We start from the raw sequence: 27309 nt of genomic DNA, 5'->3' as shown, positions 1-27309 counted from the left end.
AAATGATAGCTGTATGTGGTAATTAAAGTCATCTATACAGCCTCCTAGAGATTTTTTTATACCTATGTCTGCATATCTTATTTTTTTTAACCAAAAAATAGACTCATACTGTGTAAACTGTTCTATAACTCTCCTTTGAAAACATGCTATCATTAATGATTATTATTACCATTATGAATATATTATTTATTTAAATATATACTTTAAAGGAAGTATCATTATCCCAATTTTACAGAAAAAGAAATTGAGGATGACAGATGTTAAATAAATTGTAATCTGGAGCAATTTTAATTATGTTTTGTAGAATCCAAATCCATGCACTTAATCTATGTCAATGAATGCTCACTTAGAATATTGGTTTAAAATTAATTGTTCAGTTTATAAAGGTTACAAAAACCTGGTTCAATTTATAATATTATTCTCTTATTTTTCTTATAAATATAGAAAGTTTTAATTTTGGTCCCATTTACAAATTTAATTAAGTGCTTTAATTACTTCAAATTGAATTTTGAAATTTAATATAGTCAGTTTCCTTTTTAGGTATTTCAATATTTGATTTATAGAAAGACTTCTCCAAAGTATTTAAGTAATATTTATAAATTCAATAAGTTAAATATAAATATAATGAGTCAAAAAAGCCTTTAATTGTTCCCATGCTGTTTGTAAAATAAGTGATATTTAAATATTCAGAGGCAAGTTTAAACCAATTATTCAATTACACATTATAATTTACAATCTCAAACCTAGCATGCCAAATTGTATTAAACATTATAAATACCTAAAGTATCAAACAGAAATGAACTCATTAAGCATTAAGACATAAATATTAATACTGCTTGTTCAATTTACTTCATCTTTATAGTTAATTCTCGCTCTTTCTTTCTTTCTTTCTTTCTTTCTTTCTTTCTTTCTTTCTTTCTTTCTTTCTTTCTTTCTTTCCTTCCTCCTTTTCAATTCTTTACTACCGTAATTCTAACTACGCTTGAATCGAAACATATTTATCCAGTTCCATTTCGTGTAATGGAGGAATAGCCTATACTGGATTAACTCTCTTGCCAAAAGCAATTACAGATCCTGGACAAAATGTAAAAAATACCTGTATGAAGGCACTGGACAGAAATCCAAAGTAGGAAGAAATGGGAAGGATATTACCCTTGAAAAAGGGACACTTACTAGGCGATGTCCACAGATAATGAGCTTTTCCCTTGAAGGCACTTCATGGTTTACTTCAGTGCCTGGGGAAATAGAGCTCAAGCAGAGAGTAGCAGTTTTATTAGGCTGACAAGACAGAAGTCAGAGTTTTGGGAGTGATTGCGAAGCACTGGAAATTGAGGTAGGGAAATCCCACAAAGGAAGAAGCCGCAAAATAAGGAGATCCAAAAATTTCATATAAATTTCTCTTAAAATCTTTGACTGATTCTTAAATCGTGTGTGCATGGGGCAAGATTCCAAGAAACCTAGCAAAAGGAAAAAGGCTAAGGAACTGAGCTAAGATTTTAGGAGCTGCCTAGGACTCAGAAGTTTAAGTTTGGTGTTTAAGTCCAACCAAAATAGAGGAGTTTGATAAATAGCCTTGGTTTTCTACTGACTTTCTAGGAGATCCTCCCCTTAGGAGTAAAGATCACATCTGAGGACCAAGGACAAAATTGAATATAACTAACAAAGGCTAAAGCTAACCCCCCAAGGGTCAAGGTGATCTGCCAATAATTTAACTACTGCCATAACAAAATGCAATACTCTTTAAAGGAAGATAACTTAAGCCAGAGTTTCTACAACATATTATTCACAATGACCAATATACAATTTTTAAAACTTATTTAGACATTCAAAGAGCCAAAATATGTAAGCTGTAATTAAGAAGTTAGTAGAAGCAGACCCATAAGTGACTCGTATGTTGGAATTAGCTAAAAATGATCTTAAAACAGGTATAGTAAATTTGATAGAGAACCTGTAAAAAAAAAATATGAGGAATCTCAATGAATAATAGGAAAACTTTTTTTAAAGAGTCAGATAGAAATTCTAAATGCATAACCTAAATCTAATCATGAGAAATTATTAGACAAACTCAAATTGACTGACACTCTATAAAATACTTTCCCTGTAATCTTTAAAAATGTCAAGGCCATGAAAGTCAAGGAAATACAAAACACTTTTATAATGCTCAGCTCCTGTATATTTTTGTTAAATTTATGCTCATTATAGTCATTCATTACCATGATTCATATTATATAATCATCGAAACTATCTTCCAAAAATATATAGAAAACTGTTTATGGTATAATATTCATTTTTAAAAAGATGAAAAACTCAATGTATAAGGTCCTAAAAATTTTCATTTTAATCTAATGGCTATCTATCTCATATATATACTAGATATGATGATGAAGAAAGCCCTCTTTATACAAGAATACCAGCTAACCAATGATTAGAAGTAATAATTAAAATAATCATTTTACTACAACCGAAAAAAATAATTAAGTTAGGCAGGCTCATCAATGAATGCCGAAGCCTTTGAATGAAAGATTGGTGGGGAGACACATAGTTCAAGTCTCATACCACAGGTATAATTACAAGAGGGAAAAATCTTCCCTGGAAGCATCAGGTTGTCAGCACCTTAACTCAATGATCAATCTTATCCTTCATGGTAAGACAGCAGGACATATGCTTCCTGGTGTGATGTAACATGAACAACACAGTGTTACCTATGAATATTCTTTCCAAAAATGTTTAAACTGAGTTTAACTGATTATTTAGATCTAATTTTATTTTATGAGAAATGCAAGGATAGATTAGGGTAAATTGACACCATGAGGAGTCAAACGAATCCAGCAGGTAGAACATGCTTTAGGATAACTGTTCTAGTATCTTGAAAAAACATGTCATGATTTAAAAAAATGGAGGCTCCTGACTGTCCTAAATTTTAAAAGACGTAAAGACATGTAACCATGTTACATTAGTCCTTAGTTGGATTCTAGTTTGAATACAGTGAATTTTAAATATAGCTTTGAGATATTTGGAAATTTTAAAATATAGACTAGATATTAAATGATATTGAGGAATTATTGTTTATTTTGTTAGAGGTGACAATGGGTTGTGATTAAGTAGGAAAATGCCCTTAGTGTTTGGATATGCTTTAGTAGTACATTATTGTTCTCAATTATTTGACTCATCTTTCCTGGATAAGAATTACATATCTTTCCCTGCAATTTGTAGAAATTCCTCAAGAAAGAGTATATCCTAACCCCAGTGATGTCATACTGGTCTTGGGGCAGTGAAATATGAGCAAAAGTGACATGGGTCTCACACTTTTTTCAAGGACAAGCATTATGTATGTCTTTATACTTTCTAGATATCTCTAAATTGTGGAGAAGCCTTAAGAAGGCAGTTCTGTGAGTATGTATGAGTGCATATTGTGCCTCAGCCCCACATGGGGTGCTGCTGAAGACACAGTAATATGTGAGACTCCGTGACCTGATACCGCAGGCTCACAAGCGAGCTTAAGATACACATGGGGAAAATCCTGAAACAGTGAGTGGCATTAGACGACAGGTTACCCAGCGTGGGCAGAAGGAGGTGAGAGTAGCCTGCCAACAACAGTCAAGACAGCAAAGCTTCCTTGAAAGAATGAAATTTACAACAGGCAGGGAAAGGCGATAGGACTTAAGTAGATAGACAGAAGGAGGAGTGAATGTCTTAGCTGAGGGAAATGGCATGACAGAAAGTACAACATCAGGGGTGAGCGTGGGATACTGAGGAAAGGTGGGTGGCATTCAAGGTAGAAAGACAGGGTTTGGCCAGATAATAGAAACCGTCCATCCAGGATGGCTGGGATGCAGTGAGGTGGTGGAGCTACCCTTACAGGATTGTTTGTGCTGCAGAAATGTGAAAAGGAAAGACAGATCTGGTGGCATCTGTGAGACAGGGCTGGGATAACTTCCAAAGCAAAGAAAACAGAGAAGCATTCTCTACCAGCCCAGGTACCCGTGAAAAAGAACTTTGGTTTAGGCCTGGGCAGTGAGAACCTAAACGGAAAAATGCTGAGGGAGATTTGAAGGGAGAATTGGCAGAATTTGGAATATTTATGTCCCTTGCATTCAGACACTTATGGTAAGCAAACTGTATTATAAGCTGATTCAGTGTTTAATGATTTTGGATGCATATATGCAAAATTGGAGGTTCTTTTCCTCTACCAACTGTTATCTCCACTTTTTCATCCTAAACGCAAAATTTTAGTCACTTGGTAAACAAAATTTTTCAGCTTAGTTTTTCATCCCTGAAAAAAATTCTAGTGCAAAAGCAAATCAAAAGTATACATTAGGAAAGTTTGTTTTAAAAAATTTTCTATTTGTTGCTGTTCATCTATAGCACTTAAAACTCATTTATTTTATTTAGATTTAGTAGTTCAGTATTTATATTCTAGACCAGCACTTTCCAATATATGAGCCAATATTGAATATATGAAATATGGCCAGTTCAAATCGAAATGTGCTGAAAGTGTAAATTATACACCAGATTTCAAAAAAAGTACAGTGAAGGAGGGTAATTCTTATATTGATTACTTATTGAAATGATGATGCTTTGAATGTGTTGAGTTAAATAAAATATGTTATTAAAATTTTACCTATTTCTTTTTACTTTTTAATATGATTGTTAGAAAATATAAAATTTTCGACTCACATTTGTGGCTTGCATTATATTTCTTTTGGACAGTGCTATTTTAAAAGCTTAATTTTATCTAGAAATATTATGTATTGAGTGGCTCATACTGCAGTTAATGACAATAATAGGTTTTTGCATACCCAGTGAAATGAAAAATTATTCCATACATTTCTGTGTTCTTCCAGGCTGAATTTGTGATTCAATGATAAATCATACAAATATTTTGAAGCACATGATATATTATATGCATTCATGGACAGCTATTTATGTGATTATGATATCTTTTTCTGTAGGGGAGGAAATATGAAAGAGATTTCAATAAAAATTTCCATTCATTAAATAGTGTTAACAATAAATATTTTCGATTATCACTGAAGCACAATAAATAATGTACCTAATCATTTTAGCATCAATTTACAAAATCTATATGTAGCCAGCAGGAGGAATTTACTGAACAGGTGTGGTATTTTGTTGTTATTATTGTTTAATTAGGTCTCTCGAGTGTCTTTTAACCTACAGCAGTCTCTATGCTGCTGCTTCTTTTTTTTTATGGTTTTGAATTTTTTTAAGATTTCAGGTCAATTGCCTTATAGAATATCCTGCCTGGTGTCCTTTAGCTTGTCCCGTTATCCTCTGAATTCCTGGATAAAGAAGATCTGATCTAGAGACGTTTGATTACATTCAATTCAAACCACATATTTTTGTAAGAATATGTAATAATTGATGTCGTGGGTGTGATATTGTGTCATATTAGGAAACATATATATCAAGTTTTTCTATAATTGGTGATGTTGAATTTGATCACTTGTTTCAAGCAGTGTTTGCCAGATTTCCCCATTGCAAAGGTATATGTTTTCGTTTGCAATCAATGAGTGTTTTTAGTGGATGATACCATGTGAATATTTGGTTCCCTAATAATTGTTCACTTAATGGCTATTACCAATCTTTGTTTGAGCCAATTATTTCATTACGAGTTGCAAAATGGTGGTTTTTAAATTCTATTTTCTTTTACATCTATTCGCTAGTACTCTTCTATAATCACTTTTCTCTCTTTTTCTCCTTGTGATTACCAGGAATTCATTGATTGTTATTTATGGAATATATTCCAATCAATTTCGGTCATTCATTTTGATGCTCGGATTGTCCCAAATTTGGCCAATGTCTTTTAGATATATCCCATCATTATTTGAGCACTTCTTTGCTTTCCAGCACAATGAAATGTCCCAGGCTCACCCCATACTTTCTCTGTCCTAGATTGGATCCCCTTTAGTGAAGAAAGACATTTAGAAAGTAAAATCTGGAGATTAGGTATGCTCAGGGCTACTAGGGTCTCTCAATGAATAGCTTTTTAAATTGAAATATAATTCACATATAATAAAATTCACCCTCTAAAAGTTAAGAATTCAAAATGCAAATCAAAACCACAATGAGTGCCTCCTTCAGCAGCACATATTAAAGTTGGAATGATACAGAGAAAATGCCCCTGTGCCAAGATAACAAGCAAATTTGTAAAAAAAAAAAATATATATATATATATATATATATATATATATACACTCTACCACAATGAGGTACCATTTCACACTCTTTAAGATGATTGTCATAAAAAGAATTTCTTTAAAACAGAAAATAACAAGTGCTGGCAAGGCTGGAGAGAAACTGGAACTTATATGCATTGCTTGTGAGAATGTAAAATTTCAGCCACTATGAAAACAGTATGGCAAGTCCTCAAAAAAATAAAAATAGAATTTCTATATGACCCAGCAATTCCACTCCTAGGTATACACCCAAAAGTATTGAAAGCACAGTCTTGAAATCTATTTGAACACCTATGTTTATAACATTATTTACAATAACCAAATGGTAGAAGCAACCTAAGTGTCTATCAGTAGATGAATGGATAAACAAAATGTGGTATATACATACAATGGAGTGTTATCTTGCCTTAAAATGGAAGAAAATTCTGACACATACTTTAGCATGGATGAACCTTGAGATCATTATACTCAGTGAAATAAACCAGTCACTAAAAGACAGAGTACGAGTCCACTTATATGAGGTACCCTAGAGTAGTCAAATTCACAGAGGCAGAAAGTAGAACAATAGTTGCTAAGGGCTGGGACCAGGAGGGAATGGAAAGTTATGGTTTAATGGGGTATGCTGTTTTATTTTTGCAAGATGAAAAGAGTTCTGGGGATGGATGGTGGTGATGGTTGTACAATAATGTAAAAGTACTTAATCCCACTGAACCGTACACTTAAAATTGTTAAGATGATAAATTTTATTTTATGTATATTTTACCACTATTTTAAAAGTGTCCAATTCAATGATTTTTAGTGTGTTCACAGAGTTGTACAACCATCACCACTATCTAATTTTAGAACAGTTTTATCACCCCCAAAAGAAACATGCTAGAGGAACTGCCAGACTGTTTCCCAAAGCAGCTGCACTATTTTACATTCCTACCAGTGTATGAGGGTTTCAAGTGACCAGTTTTTACATGTTGTCATTTTCTAAACTTTCTTAAAAAGATTGTATAACTTCATTTAAATCATATAGCTTTGTCTTCTGTTTTGATTTGCAAATTTGTTACAAAATAAGTTGAGAATGTCACATGTGAAAATAAATTATTTTAATAATAAAATATATAATACAATCTCTGTTATCTATAATCAAGATTATTTTTCTATTCAACCCTAATACTGTGGCCTTCTGACTACTTGTCTGACTGACTCTGACACATCAATCACTATGGGGCTGATTCTCAGATCTAGCACTCAGCCTCACTCCCACCTCTTCCTACGCAATGCAGAGCAGCAGAGAACTACATTTCCCAGAATGCTCCCCCCTCCAGGTTGGCGTTTGCATGAAAGGAATTTAGGGTAAATTTGGAAGGCAGAAGGAAAAGGGAACCTATTATTCTCCAGAGATGGTGACAGCCAGATGCTGCACAGATGTGAGAGTCACCGAGGCTTCCCAGCAAGTCTCTGGAGCCACCCGCTCCAGGCTGAGTCTTCCAGCGTTAACTTCTACCTTCTCAGCAGCTGCCCTGAGGTCTGCTCTCTCTCGGCTCTCCCAACAATCATGTAAGCCCCTAATGCTGTATTAAACCTTTTGATCCAAAAGACGTAGAGTGGCTTGAGTTTTCCTGAACGAACGCTGAGTAATACACGTGTGTGTGTGTGTGTTGGCGGAGGGCAGAGGTACCATTTAACGTTTAACATATTTGAAATACAGTGAGAGGGGGTGGAAATGTGGTATGTCTAGAGACCGACAGCGTTTTTTCACCAACCGGGAATGTCTGGTTAGGAGCCAAACTGGAGACCAGCCATACTATCTTTAATTTATCACGATCATTTCAAAAAGCATAAAAAAAGAAAAATGTGTCATTAAAAACTCATTGTACATACTATTTAAAGGTAGAATAATCCACCAAACAGCTGTCTCGCGATTTAACGAATTAGTCCCATCATGTTATTATTTGTTATTTTTATTATTTTGGCTATTATGAATATTCCGGAAAGGAGCGACTTTTTTTTACTTCCTTTAGACAGATTCCAAAAAAATGCCATTCTGGTTCAAAGAATATAAACATATTAAAGACATATTGCTAGATTTGTTTCCAAAAATATGACAGTTTTACACTCCTGCAGGTAATGACCAAGAATTTGTCTTGCAATCATTCTATGGCTGCCCTCAACTACTATAAAAAAGTTTGCTAATTTGGTAGGCAAAGTTTCAGGTTTACTTTTTATTCACTTGTTGATGAGCCATTTTTGTCCCCTCCCTTCCTTTCTTCCTAACTTCCCTCCCATCTCCTCCCTTATCCTCCCCTTCACACCTCCCCTCTCCACTCTTTTTTTCTTTCCTTCTTTTTTTCTTTCTCTCCCTTCTTCCTTCCCTCCATTCTTATTTCCTGTCTAGAATTCACATACTTTGCCTATAAATCTGTCGAATATGTTTTTATAAATCCCCCAACTTCCTGTTGCATTTAATTTTTATGTTTTATTATATATCAACATTTTTATGCAGCAAAAATCTGTTCCTTTAGATTCCTAACATTGCTTTTAGCATTAAAGTTTATTTGCCATTCAGAAATCAGATAAATATTAACTTTTACTTTCTATTATTTATGGCTTAATTAACAATTATGACTTGATCGTATATATCAACTCTTCAACTTACCTGAAATTTTTTTTTCTTTTGGTATTTATTAAATGAAGATCTAACTTAATGTTTTTAGTAAAATAACTACTTACTTGAGCACCCTTTAGAGAAATTGTCTTTGTGTAATATTTTTAGATCTGAAATGTGATTCTTGTTAAGAAGATATGCTTGTTGAAAAAGTGCAAACACCTTAGAAATACATACATAATGTGGAAAGTGAAAGAATCTATCCCCTAGACAAAAACCACTGGTGAGGACTTAGTGAATTTTAAATTTTTTATTTTTTATTTATTTTTTATTTTATTTTATTTTATTTTATTTTATGCCTACAGCACCCAGTCTTTCTAGATGGTCTCCCATTCAAGTACTAACCAGGCCCAACCCTGCTTAGCTTCCAAGATCAGACAGGATTGGGCTTGTTCGGGGTGGCATGGCTGTAGACAATTTTGAATTTTTTAAAGCATTTTATTTTATTTTATTATTTTATTATATATTTTATTTTATTTTATTTTATTTATTTTATTTTATTTATTTTATTTATTTTATTTTATTTTATTTTATTTTATTTTATTTTATTTTATTTTATTTTATTTTATTTTATTTTTTCACTCTCCTGGTCATTCTGCAGCAGCCGCCGCAGATCACGAAGCTTTTTAAATTGAGTTATAATTTACAAAAATAATATGCATAGATATTAAGTATACAGTTTGATGAGTTTTAATATATATGCACTCATGTAACCAACCAATCAAGATATAAAACAGTTCTACACCCACAAAGTTCTCTCTGGCCTTTTTCCAGTCAATCTCCAGTCCCCCAAAGAAACAATTATTCTAATTTCTATAGTTCAGTTTTGATTGTCCTTGAATTTCATATAATGGAATCATAAACATAAACTCATCTGTGTCTGGCTTCTTTCACTCAACATAATTATTTTGAGATTCATCCATGTTGTTCTTTGTACCTGCAGTTTGTTCCTATTAATTGCTGAATAGCATCCATTGTATGGATAAACCACAATCTATATATCCATTCACTTATTGATGGACATTTGGGTTCTTTCTAGTTTGGGACTTTGTCAAATAGACCTGCTAAGAACACTCTGGACAAATCCTTCTGTAGACATTTTTAAGAGTGGAATATTGGGTCATCGCGTAGGTAGAACTTTAATTTTATAAGAAACAGACACACATTTTTCCAAAGTGGTTTACTATTTAACCCCCCACCAATAGTGTGGAACAGCTGCTCCATAACCTCACAAACATTTGATATCTTTTGTGTGATTATAATTTAATTTTTAAAAGATTTTTTGATAGAATCACAAAAGTTGCAAGCACAGTAAAAAGAACATTTTTTCTGTCATCATTTTAAAATAAGTTGCCAACCTGCTGTCCCATCTCCCCATAATTCTTTAATGTGTACTTCATATGAACAAGGACATTCTTCTATATAACCATCAAAATTAGGAAGTTAATATTTGTGCATTACAACCATCTAACTCTCAGACACTAATTCAAGCTTTAACAGTTGTCCCAACAATGTCTCTTCTAGTAAAAGGATCCAATTCAAAAAGTATGAGAGACATTTAATTGTCAAATTTCTTTATCTTCCATCAAACTGGAACTGTTTTCAGGTTTCCTTTTTTAAAGTTTTGAAATATCTAAGCTAATTATATTGTGGAATGACCCCAAATTTTGGTTTATCTGATTTTTTTTTTTATAATTACATTGAGGTTATGCATCTTTGGCAAGATTGTCATAAAAGCACATGAATTTAATTCGTCCTGTTACTGATGTTGTTCACTTTGATCATTTAAATAAGGTGGTATCTGCAAGGCTTAATCTTTTCCTATTGTTATTAATACTTTTGTGGGGAGGTATTCTGAGATTAGGTAACTGTTCCATTGCTTCCTAAACTTTTAATTTGTTTATGTATTAATTGATATCTGTGTATACTCATGATTTCTCATGTTCTTCAGTGGGGAATAATTCATTGTTATCATTATTTTGATAGTCAAATTATACCAGATTTGACCCTATGGGCTGGCTTTTGTATCCTTTTTACATGTCTCTAACATTCTTAGAACAATTATTTGCTTTCTGGCACAGGAATATCCAGGATCATGTTGTACTTTTCCTGCCCAGCCCCAGAATTAACCATTTCTCCAAGGAGGCTTAGTTTCTTTTAGTGAAGAATCGTGTTTAGGTAATGGTGTGCTAATTATTATTGGTATATCACTGATCCTAGTGCCTCTCTCAGGAAAGAATTAGGGAATATATGGATGGACACACACACACGCACACACACACACACACACACCCCAAACACATACATTTAGATCTGTATTTATTTCTACACCTCTCTCCATGTATTGAAAACCATGAATCTATACGAATACTTCCAATTCCAGTCCTACTCATTGGGTTCACTTTAGTTTTTCCCCTTTCCATATGTGTAGCTCCTTTCTCTGACATGTGTTATACTTACTATATTTACTTATTTAATCACTTGCTGAATATATTCAGTCTCCCATGTCCACTGCCATCCCCTCCCCAATGTGGTCATCCTCCTCCATATGTTACTCTCTGCCACTCCACTCCAAGTCACTCTTCTACCAGGATACCCTCCTTTCTGTGTTCGCATTCCGCTTTGGGCCTCCTGTCCAAGTGGATGCCCTCCTCAGTCCACTTAGACTCTCAATGCTGGGCCATCATCACGTCGACAGCCTTCTCACTCAGCTCAGCTTCCCATACAGGGCCATTTCCTTTATGGACTATGTTCTCCTGTTCAGGCTCAGACATCTAACACTGGGCTTTCCTCTGTGTGAGCACCTGTCTCACCCTGCTTATACTTCAATATGCCATGATAGACTGTCCCTGACCACAGTCACCCCCTCACCCTGTTAGAGCTCTGATGTATTTTCTAACCCAAATCTCTACCATGTGGCACCTATCTTGTTCTGCTCCACATAAGGGCTCTAGGATTAAATCATTTGGGAAGAGAATGGAAGGGAAGAAGGAAAGGAAAGAGGAAGGGATGTGAAACTATTGTCATTCCTTTAAATTTTAGTTATTCTAAAGGGTATGACATGGTATCTCATGTTTTAATTTGGATTCTCTGATGACTAATAGTGTAGAGTGCCTTTTATGTGCATATTGGCCATTTGTACATGTTCTTTTTTATATTGTCTGTTTGAGGGTTTTGCCCATTTATAGAGCTGTTTGTATTTCCCTCATTGATTTGTGTTCTTTATTCATTCTGGATCCAAGTCCTTTATTAATGGATATATTGAGAAATGTATTCAGCCCTTCTGTGGCTTACTTTTTTATTTTTTAATGACGTTGATGACCAGAAATTTTTACTTTTTATAAAGTCCAATTTATGAGTTTTTAATTTTATGGCTTTTTACATTTTAATTAATTACAATTAAATTAATTAGTTTTTAATTTTTTTGTGTCCCTTATGAAATATTTGCCTCCCCCAAATTCATGAAGATATTTGCCTACGTTTTCTTTTAAAAGCTTTGAAGGTCTAGATTTTATGTTTAAGTCCCTGATCAATCTCAAATTAATTTTTGTGTATGCTGTGAGATGAAGGCCAAAGTTATTTTTTCCATACTGATAGCCAGCTGTGCCAATACTTTTTGTTAAAAAAGATCTTCATTTCCTAATGAATTACCTGCATCTTTTGTCAAAATGTAATTGTTGTCCATGTATGCACTTATTTCTGCACTTTCTGTCCTGTTTTCTAGACCTGTAGTTTACCAATACACTAATACCCTCACTGTCCTTGATTATTGTAGCATTATAATCAAGTCGTGTAAGTCCTCCACTTTTATTCTTTTCAAGATAGTTTTGCTAGGTCTTTTGGGTTTCCATATAAATTTTAGAATCAGCCTGTTGATTAGCTACAAAATGCTGCTTGGAATTTTGATTAGCATTATGTTAAATCTACAGGTCAAATTGATATTATAGCCACTTTAAAATAATATCAAGTTCTCTATTCCATAAATATTATATATATCCATTCATTTGCTAAATTTTCTCACAATGATTTATAGTTGGCAGTATAAATAAATGTCTTACAGATCTTTTTATCAAATTTATTCCTAAATATTTTGTTTTCGAATAACATTGTGTTTTTTTTAAGTTCATTTAAAAAATTGTTGGTAACATATGCAAATACAGTTGATTTTTGTATATTAAACTTCTATTATGCAATGTTTTTAAATTCACTTTTCAGTCTTAGTGTTTTTTTCCATCAATTAAAATTCTTTTTCAATGTAAACAACAATGTTGTCTGTAGTAAAGACAGTTTTACTTGAATCTTTTTCACTGTATACTTCTTTCTCTTATTTTATCACACTGGCTAGGACTTCTAATACAATGTCAAATAGAAGTGGTGATAGTGAGGATCCTTGCCTTTTCCTGATTTTAGGGCAATCTTTTTCAATATTTCACCATATTGTATAATGTAAGCTAGGGGATTTTCTTAGATACTCGTTATTAGATTGAGGAAGTTACCTGCCATCCCAGCTTGAGATGTTTTCATTTTGAACTGATGTTCATTTTTATCAAAGGCTTTCTCTGATCTACTGAGAGAATGGTATGGGCTTTCACCTTTACTTTACTATTGTAGCAACTTTCATGAATTGATTTTCTAAAGTTAAACTGCCTTTGTTACACTGAAATAAATCTCATTTGCTAAATTTTGTTTAGGATTAATGTACCTATGTTCATGAAAGACGGTCTGTATTTTCCTCTTTTGTAATGTCCTTGTCAAGTTTTATATACAGGTTATGCAGGCCTCATAAATGCATTAGGAAATGTTTATCTTTTACTGAAATAATTTTTGTAAAATTAGTATCTTTCCTTTATTAAATATGCGGTAGAATTCACCAGTGAAACCATCTGTACTTGGAGTTTACATTATGGAAAATTTTGTTAGAACACTTTCAATTTACTTGATAAATATAGGACTATTCAGATTTTCTATTTCTTCTTTATTATCTGTTGGTAAATTGTGTTTTTTAAAGGCATTTGCTCATTCATTAAATATTCATATATTTGGCATAAAGTTATTTATAAAGTCTCATTCTTGATATAGGTATTTTGTGTTTTTTTTCTGTTTTCTTATTTTATTTTGCTAGGATTTTTCAATTTTATTAATTTCAAAAAATAATTTTTGGCTATGTGGATATACTCTTCTACATGTGTGTATTCTATTTCATTGATTTCTGCTTTTTTTGTTATTTTCTTTTTTCTGCTTTTGGATTTTCTTTGAGGTTCTTTTTCTAACTTCTTGCACTGAAAGCTTACATCATTGATTTACAACCATTATTCTGTTCTAATATATACCTTTAGATCTATAAATTTATTTCTAAATACTGCTTTTGCTGCATTTTGCAAGTTTTGATAGGTTGCTTTTTCATTATAGTCAACTCAGAATATTTTATAATTTCCATTGTAATTATTTCTTTGACCCATGGATTATTTTTGAAGTTTGTTCCTTAATTTCTAAATACTTTGAGATTTTGAAGTTATAATTCTGATAGTGAGGACAAATTTAATTCTATGGTGGTCAGAAAGAATATACTGTATGACTTTTGACTTTTGGAATTTGTTGAAGCTTGCTTTATGGACCAAGTCATGTTTTATTTGATGTTACATGTGTGCTTGAAAAGAAAGTGTATTTATACCTTTTGGGTATAGTATGCTATAAATACTAGTAGGTAAAATTGACTGATAGTGTTATTTAAATATTTTATATTTTAATTTTCTGATTGTTCTATAAGTTACTGGGAAAGCTGTGTTGAATGCTTCAAATGTAATTGTGGATTTATCCTTTTATTCTGTCAGCTGCTGCTTTAAGCATTTTAGAGCTATGTTCTTAGGTGCATATCAGTTAAGCATTGTTGTTGCTCTCTATTGAGTTAGCTTTTATCAGTATGGAATTTCCGTCTTCATTTCAAGTAATAGCTTCTTGTATTAAAGTTTACTTTCTCTGATATTAACATAACAATATTTGCTTTCTTTGGTTAATTGTTTAAATGACACATTTGATTCATCATTTCATACTAATTTGCATTTTCATATTTTGATGTGTTTCTTGTAAGCAGCATATAATTAGGTCTTTTAAAAAGTCTAACAATCTATGTTTTTAATTGGGAATTTTGTTTCTTTACATTCACTCTAATTATGAAATAAATACGTTGCAGCTAAATCTACTCTCTTGCTAATTGTTTCCTGTTTTTTCCCATCTGTTGTTTCGTCCTCCCTTCATGTTTTCATTAATCAAGTATTTTAATATTCCATTTTATCTTTTTTTGTTTTCCTTTTATTATCAGCCTTTTAACAGTTAGTCCTAGAATTCGCAAAATATGTTCTTAACTTATTATAGTATACCTGTCATTGTAACAAATAATGCAGGCAACTTACAATGGTTTATCTCTATTTACTCCTACCTACATATTTTTATTGATTTTATTATAGATTTTATTCCCTGTGTTATAACTCCACACATATTTGTTATGATTGTTGTTTTAATAGTCAATAGTGTTTCATTTACTCATTGTGATGATATGGGATAATTTACCTTTAATCTTAATAAGTTCCTTTATAACTTATTACCATGTTAGCTTGCTAAGGATGCAATTTTACAGCTCTTATTTGTCTGAGGACATTTTTTTCTTTTTACTTTTTTTTTCTATGTAGAAACCTGGTTTGGCAGTTCTTTTTTTCCTTTTAGTCTTTTGAAGATGTTATTCCATTGTCTTCCAGCTTCCATAAATTTTTATTAAAGTATCAACTATTTATTGTCGTTTTCCCAAGAGATATTATATCTTTGTTTGGCTGCTTTAAATATTTTCTTTTAGTTTTAAGTTCTCAGAAGTTTGACTATGGTGTGCTTAGGTATGGTTTTATTATGCTGCTTGATGTTGGTGAAGATGTTTGAATCTGTGAGCTTTATCACTCATTAGAGTATGAAAATCCTCAGCCATCATTCTTTAAATATTGTTGATATCTGTCTCTCTCTCCTCTCCTGGGACTCAAATTAATTGTGTATTAGACCTTTTGCCTGTGCCCCAAATTTTTCTCATACTTTATTCTATTTCATTTCTATGATTAACTTTGAGTCTAGATTGGTACAGTAATCATTCAAATAGTTCTTGGATTCAGGTATTTCAACTTGCATTTCTAGAATGTCCATTCGATCCCTATTTATAGACTCATATTCTCCACTGAATTACTGTCTTTTCATCCATTTTCTCTACCCTTTCCTCCAGTTTCTTTAACATAACAATTATAATTATTTTGAAGCTTTTAAACTCTAATCTGAAATATCTCTGGGTCTGCTTCTTTTACTGTTTTATCTCATGGTAATTTTTTTTTTGTTTTGCTTTTGTTTTTTCTTTTTTCTTTGCATGACCAGTGGGTTTTTGTGTGTGTGTGTGGTTGTTTGTTTTTTGTTTTTTTGTTTTTTATTTGTCTGCTGATTAATATGGTGGTTAATACAGTGAAGAGGCTCTAGATTATGTTGCCTTCCTCTGGGTTCTGGAAGCAAGTGTCTGTTTAAGTTTAGTCCTTACTCTTATTGCGTAATACTGCTGGTTCATGGTCCTTAATCCTATGATGTGGCCTTTCTGTAATCTTCATTAACTGCCTAGGTATTCATGAAGGTTTATACATTCCACATTAAGCTGGGCCTAACTTCTTATGTCTTCCCATTGTTGTGCAACCTCTGAAATCTCTGTTCGGCTCTCAGTCTTCCAGACACTGTTCTCTGCTACGTCTCTTGGAGTCTTGGCCTGCTCATACATATCTTAATAGTAGGTCGAGCACCTAAGGGAAATTTTTATGCAATTTTGGAGGGCTGCTTCCTTGCACCTCCCACCTCTATGGGACCTTGCGCTCCAAACCCAGCTATGTTAGTAGACCTAAACTCTGATGTTTCCTCTGCGCAGAGATTGCTGTTCTCTGCTTGGGCTCTGTATCCCTGTGCTGAAATGAATGTGAGGCTGGCCTCATGTGCTTCCCTTTTCTGAAGGGCAATAAGCCTGCCTTCGTTGCTGTCCAGTGCCTGCAATTGTTGTTTTACACAATTTGCCTAGCTTTTATTTTTGTTTACAGTAGCAAGGTGAATCTAGTATGAGGTACTCAATCAGAAATAGAACCGAAAGTCAAGAGATTCATATTTTAAAAGAATGAATTTAAGGAACCATTATGTTTTTTCTCAACTCAAGCTGTAGTGCCAGGCTAAACATAAAAAGCCTCTTACCACATGCACCCACTCTAATCCAAATTCCAAGTTGAAAGTCCTATATTTCTGTATGGTTCTGCCTTTTATTTTCATGTCTTTTAAAAGGTTAATAGCTTAATAAAATATACACATCCTAATCTTTTTTAATTTTTCTATCCATATAATTGGAGTAAAACTAAAATAATTACATATTTATTTTCATATTTCATAGACCACTACAGAAAGAAATGTTAGATTTCTTAGTCAAAGATAGAAAATGGAAGTTCAAGTGCTCAGATTTCCTTCAGTTATTAAATAAGAGTGAAATCGATGAGCTTTGTCATTTCATTCTTTCTTTAAATTTTTTTCCAGTTTTATTGAGATATACTAGATCTGTAATGTATTAGTTTTAGGTGTACAACATGATTTGATATATGGATATATTGTGAAATGATTACCATGATAACTTTAGTTAACATCCATCAGCTCACATAAATTCTTTTTTCTTGTGATGAGAAATTATTTGACCTCTTTCATCCATTCTACCTACTCTCCACTCCTTGCCTCTGGCAATCACCAATCTGTTCTATTTATGAGTTTAGATTTTTTAGATTCCACATATAAGTGAGTTCATATAGTATTTGTCTTTCTTTGTCTATTTCATTTAGCATGATGCCATCGAGGGCCATCCATGCTGTTGCAAATTGCAGGATTTCCTTCTTCTTTATGATTGAGATATAGATATACAGATATCTCACATTTTCCTTATCCATTCATCTGTCTATGGACACTTGGGTTTTTTTCACCTCTTGGCTAAATAGGGCTGCAATGAACATGGGGGTGCAGGTATATTTTCAAGATAGTGATTTCATTTCCTTCAGATATATACCCAAAAGTAGAGTTGCTGAATCATAGTAGTTCTATTTTAAATTTTTTGGGGAATGACCATACTACTTTCCACAGTGGCTGTACCTATTTACATTACCGCCAACAGTGCACAAGAGTTCCCTTTTCTTCGAATCCTTGCCAGCACTTATTTCTTTTTGATAAGAATTATTCTAATAGGTGTGAGGTGATATCTCAATTCCCTGATTATCAATGATGTTAAGCACCTTTTCATGTACCTGTTGGCCATTTATATGTCTTCTTTGAAAAAAAAGATTATCTAGTTCCTCTGGATTGTTTCTTTGCTATTGAATTGTATGAATTTTTAAATATATTTTGGATATTAACCCTCATCAGATACATGATTTGCAAATATTTTCTCCCATCCCATAGGCTGCCTTTTCATTTTGTTGATGGTTTTCTTTGCTGTGCAGGTTTTAGTTTGATGTAGCCCCACTTGTTTATTTTTGCTTTCATTGCCTTTACTTTTGGTGTCAAATCCAAAAAAGTTATTGCCAAGACCAATGTCAAGGAGTTTACCCTGTTTTCTTCTAGAAGTTGTATGATTTTGGATCTTTTGAGCTTTGTCATCTCATTCCTTCTTGCTTTTTGATGAATATAAAACTATAAGGAATAAATATTATGTACCTTCACTAAAATTGGTTTAGACACAAAATTAAGAGTTAGGAAGCTCTATAATTCCCATCTCTCCAACAAATCGCCTTTTTAACACAATTCAATCCCTGGGTAGGAGCCTAAATTGAAAGACAAGAAAATTCTTGGGTAGGAGCCTAAAATAAACTTTTTATAGTAGAAAAGCTTCTGTGTTACGGTCATAGAAAAAAGACTTTGTTTCCTTCATGTTGGAAAGAATAAAGAAGTTACTTGGCAATCTCTGTTTTCCCAATATCCTATTGCTATTTACTTGACATTCAAGTTATTTAAATGCTTCAAAGGGGCTTTTTAAAGTAGGGTGCCCACTAGGTTCAAAGCATTTATTTAGTCATTAAATATATATTGAATATTTAATGTTCAAATAATGCAGGGGTAACAAAAATATGTTAACCATTCTTATCTTCAAGGATTTATTTTTGAGATGGGTAAACAAACAGTACACGGAAGTAAGTGGCCCTATTGCTACCCTTTATAGTGTTATGAAAACTCAAGGAGAGGAAAGATGTTTGGGTCGATCAAAAAAGGTTTCATGAAGGCAATGGTGTCAAATTCAGTCTTAAATTTTGCCAAGGGGTAAAAAAAGAAAGGGTATATAAGCTGAGAGAATCACATAGTCAAAGATAGAAAAAAAAGGGAATAGCAGGAGGTCCAATTTATCTGGAAATTAGAAATAACAGTGGGAAAGTAATGCAGGGTCTCTTTGTTGGGAGTTTACATATCAGGTTTGGGGAGGGAAGGGTAGACCACTGGGAACCAGAGAGGCTCTGGAAGGAGAACTATGACTGGAGCATTCTTTTGGCCATGAGAGGACATCAGGACCTCAGCGCCAGTGCTGGTCCAGAGAAGTTTTCAACTACTTGAGTAGAAAATCTTAGATATTGTAGTGTTTGCATAAAATTAACTTTATTTAATGTAAAGACTTTCTATTCTGACGTTGAGTCCTCTCTACAATAGTCTTTTAAACATAGTCTATAGAAAAGCAAATGATAAATGGCCATGTTCATTGAAGCATTATTTACAAGAACCAAGACATGGAAACAATCTAAGCGTCCACTGATGGATAAAGAAAATGTGAGCTACACAGACACACACAGGAATATTATCCATGCATAAGAATACATTTTTTAAAGAATGTTTTTATCTTACAAAATTAAAAGTTAGTGATCCTATGTTGGTCCTTAAAACACTCTTTTTGAAATGTTATTGGTGAGAAAACCAGAAGTATGAGAACTACTAGCACATGGAGTCAATTTAGACATGAAGGAAACTGGAGCTTGTTTGAGCACCCTTTGATACATTGGAGAAAGTGGGCTTTAAGGAGGGAAGATATTTGGAAAACAAAACTTAGAAGATGAAGCAACTCTTTGGCTATGTAAGTAGACAGAGGCCAATTCCAAGGGTACCACTGATAAAAACAGGAGAGTGAGGAGCACAATGGTATTTTGATAGAGGCAAAGTAGGCAGAGGCTCTCAGGAAAGATTATTTTAGTTTTGACAATGTTCTATGGATGTTCCTGTAGGAGAGCTGTTCGGAAATGGCCCATGGGCAACTGAAATATCAGTATGGAGCTTGAAAGGGAGGCTCGTTTATTGATGAAACAACAGACATTTATTTTGTACATATTATGAGCCAAATACTAAATTTGGGGAAAATAGGTATATTTGCCTGTCACTTATACTTTCTTACAATTATCTTTTCTGTATTAAGTACTTGTTACTTAATATTAACTCATCTCTGTTTTATGGTGCTTCTGAGAACCTGTAATTCAAAGACATATTACAAACACAATAATAGATCTTTGAAATTTACAACTGAGCTACAAAATCATAAGTAAATAGAAAAAGTAAGACTGAAAAAAACTTTTTAAGTGTTAGCATAGGCTGCAGTAATAGTCTGAAACATGTAATGACGCAGAACCATAAAAGTTTCTGTCTTGGTCACAGTTCATCTTTTGATGAGCAAGTGAATAGTTGGGAGACCAGCTCTCCCTAGATACCTAGGCCAAGGGTTTTTCCAGCTTCATGAAAAACAAACACTTAGTTTCCAAAGTCATTCTGTCACTTTCAGGCCTCCAAGTGGCGAACATCCTTCTACTTCCACTCCACTGTCTAGAACTCAGTCTTATGGCCCAATCTAACTACAAGGGCAGCTGGTACACAGTCAAACTCTGTGTCCAGGAAGAAGAGGAAATACATTTTGTTGAACAATTAGCAGCCTGCCATGATTTGGATTAAATCATCTGAGATAAAATTCTAACAAATAAAACACTTGGTCATGAAGAACCTTTTGTGTATCAATGAACAGACTCTTTAGCACTGCATGTCTGGAGAGAAGTTATTGCCATTTATAAGGAACCTCTATTCCTGTAATAGTTAAACTATGCTTTAATCGTTATAAAAATAAAACTTAGGAAACAGTTGAATTTCTATAACATTGTTCAGAGTTCTTGCAAGGGTATTATTTGCTGTTTCTAGCTGAAAAGCAATCTAAGCCAAGTGACCTGAAATGATGGGGGCATAAGAGGAAAGAGGACAACATCCCAGAATTAATGTTTTCTATAAGCAGATCATTTACAAACCTTCCTTCCAAATAAGGAAGGTTTGTAAATGATCTGCTTATAGAAAACATTAATATGGGCTTCTTTTGATATGTTCGTGGTTTTTGCATTTTTCACCACCAGCATTTTTTTCTTCAAAATCGTCCTTAAAATGACTACATCCTTTTATGAACCTTTACTTTGCCTATGATGACTTGCCTACTTCCAATAAATTTTTACTACATATCCTTTTCAGCTTAGTTCTGCACTTGAGCCTGATGTGCTCAGAGTGGTGGATAGAAACGCATCAACAGTAATACATCACTACTCAAGATGTCCCATCACTTGATATCTAGAGATATCTGCTTTTATTCATGAAATATAATATGTAGATTATTCGATCTTTAGTGTATTCCTCAGGGCTAAATTTCTTATAATTTAAAATCAAATATACCTCTATTAGGGATCTTTCTTCTCAAAGTCTCAAAGTTACTATCAGCTCTGCCTTGTTATCATTGACATCAACAAAAATATATTGATTCTTCTAGCCTAGGATTTGGAAAAAGAAGCATTTGAAAGAAAATTATGAACTTCAGATATTAGCTGTTCTGGTGGATCCTAAATAGGTGATGCAGTCCTTAGCCCGTTTGGTCTGCTGTGACAAAATACCACAGATTGGCTGGTTTATAAATTTAAAAACTGTTTCTCACAGGGCTGGAGGCTATAAATCCAAGATTAGGTGGCTAGCATGGTTGGGTGCAGACCCTCTTTCAGGTTGCAGACTTCTAGCTATATCCTTACATAGTGGAATGGCTAGGGAGTTCTGTGGGGCCTCTTTAATAAGGGTGCTAATCTCAATCATGAGGGCTCGTGACCTAGTTGCCTCCTGTTAGGAGGAGGCCCCACCTTCTAATACCATCACCTTGGGGATTAGGATTTCAACATATGGATTTGAGTGGAAGGAGGGGGTGGGGTAGAAATAAAAACATTCAGACCATAGCAAGTCTCTTCCTAGTAAGTAGTTGGGAGCAGGAGTTAAGACAAAGGTAATTTAGATCATTAGAAAACCTTCACAGTATTAATCAGAACACTTTAATGGATTTTGCTTTTGGTGACCTAGCATCAGAATACTTTTTTTTTTTTTTGGTGGGGGCAGGGGAGGATGCAGAATCCTAAAATACATGGGAGGCAGTGTCACATATCCCACCATAGAAGCTAAAGGAGGCAATCATTTCCCGACAGCTGGGACATCTGCACGTGTTCCTGCCAAGGGCTTTGAACCTTGAGGGAGTGATGCAAAACAGAGGCTCCTGAGAGATCATTTGTAGCAATGGAGGGGTGCTGAGTCCACAGCTTAGAGATGACTTCCAAGTTGTGGGATCCTCTGCAGACTATACCTGGAGCACCATCTTGACTGCTCCAGGCTGGCCAGCTTTCCATTTCCTGCTCTTTTCCCGGACTGTTCTTTTGTTCTGTGATAGCATTATAAGAAATTGTGTTTTGCTTGCATTGGTCAGGGAAAGTTTCTGCTGCTTGCAATCAAAAATTCCAAATAGCACAAACACCCCCCAAACCTGCTATACCTATATATTTTCACTAAAAATAACTTATTGCAGAATTTATCAACAGAAAATAGACAAAGCAAAAAACACTATTAACCCCATCACTCATATAGAACCTTTGTAAAAACAAACTTAAAATATTTTTCTGGTGCACACTCTCCCAGACTTTTTTCCTAGGCATATTAATATAGTTTCTTTAGCTTTTATAAAAACTGCCATCACATTGTGATCATTGAGCTTGTTATTTGCCCGCTATTCTGCCTCATCCTGTAGTACTGCTTCCCCACACTTAATTGAGTTGTCTTTAAATAAATATATGTAGAAGGCATATAAAATGATTTCAGGTAAATTCTTGGGACAAAAAACCAATCCAGCAGAGTAAAGCTTGTGTTCCTCTACTGGATAAAAGTTTCCAAATATATAATGTGGCTATCTCATTTGGTCATGTGCAAATGAATATGTAATTTTTATATTCAAGTTGCTGGAATTCAGAATTTCTAGAGAAAGTTTAGGGTATGGATATACTGTCCCAAGGACCTACTATTTCAACTAGAAATACATTTAAAAATTACTAAGGTCTCAGAATGCATTAAGTTGATCTCCAACTCAAGAAGAGTTGTAGAATATATATTTAAAATTACAGAATTACTTCTAGGTATAGATAAGAACTATTTCAAAGTAGATTATTTGAGAGAACAATTTTATCGTATAGATAGCTTGAAATTATAATTACTATTTGCAAATAGTAACTATAATAAAAATTCTTAGAAAGTCTGTTCTCTATCTCATATCTTAATAGCCTTTAGTACCCTTTCCTTCACAGAGGTAAACTTCAGCTCCAGATACATTAAAACAAATTAGTAGAGTCTAAATTAATTGCATTTTAATTTTTTCAACCTAGATTGCCTTTAGTCAGTCATTCTGTTATTTGCCTTTAAAGCATCAAATTTTTTTCCTTTATAGCCATATTTTAATACTAAAAACAAGAGCTTATGGCACTGTTTTTCTTCCCGGTGAATGGTAAACTTTTCTCTTATTGCTACCCCAAAATTTTCTTTGATAAAGAAATGGATTCACAGAATTTCTAGTAATTTCCAAACAAGTGTGCAGTTTTTTTTTCTTTTCAAAATAAACCATCTTAAAGCTGCTTTTAAGATTTTTACTATTATTTAAATCATATGACTATTTTCACCTAATGGTGCTTTTTCTTTATGATCAGCCTACTGATAAGGTAACTATTCAATAATTAAAAACTAAAACCATCTAATGCTTTATTAAGCAAATAACAGGTATGAATAATTAAATTTTAGATCCTAGGCATCAACAGTCCTTTGCTATTCAAATCAAAATGCTGTAGTAGTCTCACATTTGTTACCATGGATTTCAAAAGAATAATCTACATTTCTAAATGTCCTATTTATATAGGACAAAAGAGAACATAAGCTGGAGTCTTTCCATATCATTGTCTTTTGGGGTCCAGGCAGCAAAACATTGATGTAGGTAAAAAAGTATTATGGTAAGGTTCCAGTGTATGTGATTCAAGCTGAACAACAAAAGTTGAACTATGAATACATTAGCTTAACTCATAAAAAGGATGCTAACCAGAGGTTCTCCATCCTTAAAAACCAAACAAGGGCAAATGAGCTAAAATGGCAGCATGACCAACATGGCTAATTTATAAAACTACTCTCCAACAAGTATCAAGAGGCTAAGGACATACATTGTTCATATCTCCTAGAGAACAAGATAGGCTGCTTATTTGTTTGAAATGGCTCTTGATGGAAAATATTCTGAAAGGCAAGAAGATAATTTTTCCATACTTGGAAGTCCCTCTTTCTCCCTAAGGGCTCAAACCTTTGAATTTTATCTTTTATTCTTCTCAGTGTGAATCAAATCCAGTTCCAGAAGTTTACAGACTCTCCATCTTTCGCAACCTAATCCCCATTGTATAATCATTCAGCAGTTAGGAACTTATTCTGTTCCCACGCCACATCAAAATTCAGCCAAAATTCCTTGATAGGGAGCTTCTTTTCTTACTATATCTTCTAATATGCAAAGCCATTCAGAATATTTACTACTATAACATGCAATGAAATCTAAGAAACAACTCTGTAAAATAAGGAATATAAGGGGTTTTTTGTTGTTTTTTTTTCTGGTTTGGTCAAGTAGTGTGGGGCAAATGGCTGAACTTTAGCTTAGCTATATTCCTATTTCCTTTTGATAATTAAAAAAACATTAAAATTTCCTTAAAAACAAACTACAAATAAATCTATTTGAGAGGAAGTCTCTTCTTTCAAAGCATGTTGGAAAGATGGGACATTAAGTATTGTCAAATGGTTATAAACACTTTTTGGATATTTCAACATCTGTAATGATTGACATCTGGCAAAAACTTATTTTCATTTTCTAACACCAAAAGTTGTTATAAAAATGTATAAAGGTGCATCTAAAAACACCTGTTAAATTTAATATTTCGACTTAGTGATCAAGCCATAATTTTTTTCAATCCTAGTTTTAATTTGTATCTGTCCACTTTCTTTAATGAGGGATTGGGCTTCTAAGTCATCCTCCTCAGTCTTTGTGTGATAAAGTGAGTTATTTGCTTCTGTTTAGCAGAGCTGGATGAGGAACATCCCGGCATTTGATTGGTTGGCTTTTAAGGGATTATGCCACTAGAAAGGCACTGTCCCGTATCACATTGCTAGAGGTGTAGACTTAATTGGGCTTAAATATTTAAATTGAAGATGAGCATTTACCATCAGAGAACATGAACTTCAGGACGCCTATGTTACATAGATTCTACACATATTGACTTAATGTGCTTATGATGAAGAGCTGTTTTGAAATATCATATCCAGAAATAACAACTGACTCCAGCAAAGGAAGGGAATATGGAGTCCCTGTTTTATAATGAAACCAATTCAATTTAAAAAAATTCCAACTACACAAATTGACTTCAATAAGATTTAACAAAACATGAAAACAAATGTCAGCAGTCAACAAGTCAAACAATACTATTTATAGCTATCTGAAATAAAACAATGACTTTCCATTTTTATTCTCCATTTCCCAGCTATTCAAAAATAAACATTACTTTTCAAATTCTATTTATTTTATTTGAAAGAATTTACAGAGTAAAATGCTTTTTAGTTGCAGGATTTTACGTTTTTAATCCATCAGGTTACAATATTGAAAGTTCCTAGTTTCTTCCATGGTGTAAGCATTTTGTATGTGTTTCATTTACATTCTGTCACTTTTTATTTCCTCCTATACTTTATATGCCCAAGAATGAAACTGTATTAGTGTTACATAACATTTCAAATTTGCAGCAAACTGGTTTCTCCCTCCCTTGAACCCACGTCCCTGAAAAATAGACACATGTATCCAAAAAGAAAAAACTACCTTAGAGTGTATGGGGAAGTGCAGACGTGTAGAAAAGCACTGAAAAACAGTTGTATGGAAGGATAGATCTGTCCCTGTTGACAACAATCCCCATGATTTACTTACAGCCACGGGCGTCCAACTTAGTACATGACAAGGTCCTAGGCCTGCCCATAGAAGTTGGTAACCCAGTGGGATTATGGCTTGCTTTAAGGTCTCTACAACTAATGTGATCCGAAAAACAAAGCAAACAGAAAAACCTGGGGAAAGTGCTCCAAATAGAGCCTCTTTGGCAACCCAAATTGAAACATATGACTCAGGTGGACGATTAGAATAAACTGCGCCGTTTTTTTCACTAGCTCTATAAAGCCCATAAATTGGTCCAAAAAAACAGGAATTAGCACGTTCCTTTTCTACTTTTTAATTAATATTCAATACATTCAGCAACAATTCTTAATCTATAGTCTTCATTCATTTATTGACTATACAAGATTCTGGGTGCCTCTAGGTCATCACTCTGGCCAAGCTGACATCACATGACAGCAAACTGAAATGTCCCTCGGTGCAGAGGGTCGAGGCCACGAGGTAAGTCAACCAAAGGTGGACGCATCTTGCTTTTATTTACTTATTAGAGGGGCGGCGGTGGCCGCGGTTTGACTAGGACGAGGCGGGAGACGAAAGGGCGCGCGGGTTGTGAGCCACAGGCAAGAGTAGGAGCCCGAGGAGGAGGTGGGGGACAGTTGCCACGCTCCACCAGCTCGGACCGCGGGACCCAGAAAAACGACCAGCCCCTCCCCCCACTGCACCCTTGACCCCTCCCCCTCTTTCCAAGCCTTTCATCCGCCCGCCCAGCAGCCCGCGTCCCCCAAACCTCTCGCTGCCCGCGTCTTTCCGCAACCCGGGTGGGCGTCGCTCACAGGCCTAGGGCGGCCCAGAAAAGCCCTGGGCTGGGCTAGGACCCCGACCCGATCCCTCCGGCCGCGTCCCTCCCCCTCGTATAACGCACCTGCGGCCCCGCCCCCGGCCAAACGCTGAGGCGACGGCAGGTTGGCGAGGCCGGGCAGCTCGGCCCTCGAGGCAGTCACCTTCCCTTCCCCCGCCATTCCTCCCACCCCCCTCGCTCAGCCACGGAGCAGCCGCCGCGCTCCTCAGCCGCCCCGAAATCTAAAGGGGTCCGTCTCCGGCACCACAACCAAATGGCTGAG

The 27309-nt window shown here is 34.4% G+C and overlaps 1 long non-coding RNA gene and 2 pseudogenes across 1 annotated transcript; 1 reads left to right on the top strand and 2 right to left on the bottom strand.

Annotated features, from left to right (window-relative positions):
- Positions 1–6091: 6091 nt before the first annotated feature.
- On the top strand, positions 6092–6188 carry LOC118601096 (annotated as a pseudogene).
- Positions 6189–9149: 2961 nt separating this feature from the next.
- On the bottom strand, positions 9150–9268 carry LOC118601280 (annotated as a pseudogene).
- A 13024-nt stretch (positions 9269–22292) lies between these two features.
- LOC107511423 lies at positions 22293–27298 on the bottom strand. Its single transcript, XR_001597078.2, has 2 exons — positions 27111–27298; positions 22293–22633 (listed from the first exon to the last, which is right to left on the bottom strand). It is a non-coding gene; the product is annotated as an uncharacterized LOC107511423 (long non-coding RNA).
- Between the last annotated feature and the right edge of the window lie 11 nt (positions 27299–27309).

The sequence above is a fragment of the Rousettus aegyptiacus genome, unplaced genomic scaffold (genome assembly GCF_014176215.1).
Source record: "Rousettus aegyptiacus isolate mRouAeg1 unplaced genomic scaffold, mRouAeg1.p scaffold_m13_p_3, whole genome shotgun sequence".
NCBI lineage: Eukaryota > Metazoa > Chordata > Mammalia > Chiroptera > Pteropodidae > Rousettus > Rousettus aegyptiacus.
Note: the sequence above shows the minus strand (reverse complement) of the source record. Positions and strands in the feature narration are given on the sequence as shown.